The sequence below is a fragment of the Triticum aestivum genome, chromosome 6A (assembly GCF_018294505.1).
Source record: "Triticum aestivum cultivar Chinese Spring chromosome 6A, IWGSC CS RefSeq v2.1, whole genome shotgun sequence".
Classification (NCBI taxonomy): domain Eukaryota; kingdom Viridiplantae; phylum Streptophyta; class Magnoliopsida; order Poales; family Poaceae; genus Triticum; species Triticum aestivum.
The window spans coordinates 131595449-131600574 of record NC_057809.1 but is presented as its reverse complement, the minus strand read 5'-3'; positions in this window follow the sequence as shown (position 1 = coordinate 131600574).

The window sequence follows — 5126 nt, the reverse complement described above, 5'->3', positions numbered from 1 at the left end:
CAGGTGTGCGTAAGTCGCCACCCGTGCGGCTTAATCTACATCAACCCGCCGGAGCCGCGTTGAGCCGCCCTTGCCGCTTTGAGCCGCCAGGGTTATATTAAGTCGCCGGTCTGCCTGAGCCACTGGAACTATATTGAGTCGTTGTTCTGTCTGAGCTACCTTTGTCGCGATAAACGGGTCATCCATCGTCCAAACAAATCAGGTGATATCCATCCAAGTTTGTTTTATTAAAACATGTTGTTTTTGCCACAGAACAAGATTGTCTTTGCCTTGGTCTGCAATATTGTTTATGCAGGGAAATTATTTATGATATATTATACCATGGAGATGGAGGCATGCCAACATCTTTGGGCATAGGCGGTCGTCATTACTCAACAGACTCCCGCACTGGCTTACAATGCTGTGGCCGTCTCTTGCGACCGCGCCGGCTTACAACGCCGTGGCCGTCTCTTGCGACCGCGCCGGCTTACAACGCCGTGGCTGTCTCTCACGACCACACCGGCTTACAACACGGAGGACAACTTGCTCGTCCGCACCGGCTTACAACGCCATGGCCAGTTCATCTGTCTGTGCTGCCTCAGATGTTGCGGTCGTCTTTATCGTCCATCTCCCGCGGCCTGGTCTACATCAACACACCGGGCCGCACCTGTCTGCATGAGCTGTTCATTGAGTATGAGCAAGTCACTACTTGGGAAGCCTGGTTTCTCTTCCAATAAATTGGAGGCAAATTATCATATATTATCAGCCGCCGTCTGCACTGGATGGTTCAATGGGCAGGCGCACAAGTCGCCGCCACTACAGTTTGGTTAACTTCAAACAGCCAGTTGGAAGGAGCCATTGGCCGAGTTGCTGACACGGCTCATACGAGATCATTTATAACCCGCCGCAGTCACCTCAACCTTTTGTGGGTTCACATCGTGCTATCAACACCAATGATATGACTTAACAAACGTTGCCGGTTTTCAGTAAAGTCAAGAACCCCGATACGTTGGAGGGAAAGATAACCCGGTCCGGGATTCACATCGTGCTGTCAGAAGATTTCCGAATTAGAAAGTATATGACAGTTACAAAATCCCGGCTCAATGAAGAAGTTTCGGGTCATCAGAAAAGGATTCCGGTTTACAATCTGGTACAAGGGTTCTCCGACAAAGCTCTGAAGCTCTCAAATCCGGTTTAAGAATTTCCGGTTCAAAAAGGAATTAACTTCTCGCAAGTTCAAGTTTAAAGGCCGTCAGAAAATTTCCGGCTAAAAATGAAGATTCCGGTTTAAAATCCGGTTCAAGGGAAAGATGTCTCCCACAAAGCTTTGAAGCTCTCAATATCCGGTTCAAGATCCCGGTTCAAGAAGAATTTATCTCTTGCAAAAAGTTAAAAATTGCCGAAGAGGACCTGCTGCCACGATGCGCGGTTCAAACATGGGTATCCCGCCTTACTGGCTTGACATATTATTGATCATATGGGGGCGTCTGCTTCATAAAGTGGGGTCTCTATTCTTTTACATCATGCGTGGTTACACAGATCACTTGGGGACATGCGTGGTTTACCCCTTGAAAATTTTGTAAACATCACTTGGGGGCTTGGTCGTGTCCGAACCGATGCAACACCTTTTGATAGGCTAAAGCCACCAGATCACTTGGGGACATGGTCAAGTATGAACCAGTCACGCCTCTTGATCGGCCTAAGGCCATAGAATCACTTGGGGGCTTGGTCGAACCCAAACCATTGCCACGCCTCTTGATCAACATAATGCCACGGTTTCATTTGGGGACCTGGCTGACTTGAACCATAGCTACACCATTGGGGAGCTTGGTCGTGTCCGACCATGGTAACACCATCTGATCGGCTCAAAAAGCCTCCTTTTGCAAATGGTTTTATCATTGCCTTTGCTTCAATATTTTCCTTGATAAATGTTTCTTTTATTTTTGTTGTGTTTTTAAACTGACAATTCTTAAACCGGTTCGATTGTCAAATTACAAATTGATGGAACACGGTCAAATCTTAATCCGGAGACTATCTGCCCGGTTTGATTTTCTGTTACCATCCTATTATGGAGTAAACCAGTGTTTATCAAGCCGGCTCGGCTTTCAACTACAAGTTGTCAGTACACGATCAAGTTATAATCCGGAGATTATTAGCCCGGTCTAGTTTGACTACGAGTCGCCAGTATTATATGTGGTTAAACCGGCATTTATCACAACCCGGCATGGTTTTATCATAAACCGGCACAATATGGAAGGAGTTATCAGTACTGAAGATTTGGGTTATCACCCTTACTACAAAAAGTTGGTAAAACCAACAATGTGATTCAATGTCACAGGTATGATATATTTCATATTTGATTATTCTTAAGTGCAGCCTTGGTTATAAACCCGGGTTATATGTTGGGCATTATGACCCGTCCGGCGGTAAACCGCCAGGACACTTTAAACTTGTTGTATGCAGAAACAGGTTTGTTAAACCGGCCTGGCTTTGGACTATAAGTCGCCAGTATATATATATTTGGATTGCGCCATTGGAATCATGCGCTTATAAATCATTGGGTTATATTATTAAAATAGCCAAGTTTGGCTGAATTTTCATTATGATATTGAATGAATAAGGGTTTCACCGGATTATGTTATCTTGAATAGCCAACATGGCTGGATTTTTATGGTTATTAATAACCGGTATTATTGAGGTTTTCAAAGTTGCCTTAGCGCAATGGCTATCATATTATCAATAGATATGATTTATCCTACAATTGCAGGAATAGTCCCGAGTCGCTGCAGGCTTACAACCCGGCACTTGGGGGCTACATTATTCAAATCGAGATTACATGCAAGTCTCATGTCGCTGCAAGCATGCATCATGACACTTGGGGGCTAATGCAAAGTCATTTTTATTAGTCTTATTGAAGACCCGACTCATCATATTATAATGAGCCGGCCCTTGGGGGCTACCAATTGCTCCTTTCAACAATTCAAGGTACACACGTTTTCATCTATTATTGAAGGATCCACTGCTCAGTTGGTAAAGCACAAAGCTCTCAACCTTGTGAATATGGGTTCAAGCCCCATGATGGGAGTTACATAATATAATGTTATTCTCAATGAAGCATATATAAAGTCCCAGCTCAATATTATCTTACTGAGCCGGCCCTTGGAGGCTCACGTTGCTATTAAAGTCTACATGATCATATTTTCAAAGTCCCTGCTCATTATTTACATAATGACCCGGCCCTTGGGGGCTACACTGGTTGAAGTTTTTTATGAGCATCAGGAAATTACAAGTCCCAGGTTGCTGCAAGCATGACAACCCGGCACTTGGGAGCTACATATATGGAGTATGCAGTTTATATGATTGAGATGAACTAATCGGATTTCTTCAAGGTTGAAACACTTATTGGAGCAAGTCTTAAGTTATCACTATGTTCTCCTCTTAAGACTTGGGGGCTACATGTATTATGCATATAAAGGAGGAACATCTTCATTTTATCAGTTTTGAGCAAATCAGGAAGATCAATTACATGACCCGGTGTCGACAACAATTATGACCCGGTGCCATCAATATTTATAAACCGGCCATTTTGGTAATATTAAACCGGCAAGTTTTACATCTTCAAACCGGCTGAATATCAGATAAGTATTTTCAGACCCATATTTCTTAAACCGGCGCTTTGGGAGCTGAGTCAAAGGAGTTATTCTTCACAATATTTCTCGGTGACAAACCAATGTCAGCAAATTGATTATGAAGCTGGTCTGTTGACCCGAATTTCCCAGAAGGAGGAAATAACAAGGACTTAAGGATGATCAGGTACCGGTTTACAAAAATTCTTAACCCGGAGCATAACCTGTCAAATTTGTTCTTGTGTTTATTTTGCAGCATAAGTTTACCATGAATAAATCCAAGCTAAACTTGGGGGCTAATGTCAGGGATATACCCCGTGGCATAAACCGGCCGGAAGTATAACCCGGCCGGACTAGGCGTTTCATTGGTAAACCGCCAGAGGATTGGCGGTTTACGTGATTGGCGGTTCACTGGTATGACGATTCATGAGCCTGAAGACTCATTGGTTACCCGGCGGGTGTTTCGGACGGATGACAAGCCCAAGGCCCAGCATGCTGGTTTATGTTAATGGTGGGCCGGTTTAAGAGGAAAGGCATGAGGAACATTATCTTACAAGGAGCTAAGACCTAGACTTGTATCCGGTTTGTATTAGAGATAGACTAGTCCTAATCCTAATAGGACTCTACATGTAACCCGCCCCTCCAACATATATAAGTAGGGGCAGGGCTCCTCAAAAGGGTACAAGATTCACAAGTTCCACAAGTTGGACAAGTTAGGTTTAGACAATAGCTCTCGAGATAGAGCACTCTTGTAACCGTGATCATCATCATCAATATCAACGAAGCAGGATGTAGGCTTTTACCTCCACCGTGAGGGGCCGAACCTGGGTAAAACATCGCGTCTCTTGTCCCGCTCAACCCCTCTCAAGCTACCACATAAATGCGTTGGCCTCGCGACTAAGTCCTCACACTAAGGACATCTGCCGTGACAATTCCACGACAGCTCTCAACAGTAGGACATGTTTACACACCTCCGATTCATCCCTGATGAATCAGACCTGACTCAACTCTAAGCAGTAGCAGGCATGACAAACAAACATGAATGAGTAGGCACATCAGGGCTCAAACAACTCCTACTCATGCTAGTGGGTTTCATCTATTTACTGTGGGAATGACAGGTCATGCAGAGGAAAAGGGTTCTACTACCGCAGCATGTAACAGTTCAATCATTGTTGTCCTAATGCAGTAAAAGAGAGCAGGAGCGAGAGAGTGGGATTGTATCGGAATGAACAAGGGGGTTTTGCTTGCCTGGCACTCCTGAAGATAATATAGTTCTTCATCGGTGTCATCGATCTCATCGTTGAAACCACGTCTATCGTGAGGGGACAAATACCGGCAACAGAGAAAGAAACACAATCAATGCAATGCACAATATGATGCATGATCATGACATGTCAATATGCTGTGGTTTGAGCTAATGCAACTAGCAACATGTTAAATGGAGTTGGTTTGAACCCTATATTCAAATTCAAACTGCCGTGAGAGTTTAAATTCCATTTATATGAATTGGCCTAAACAGCA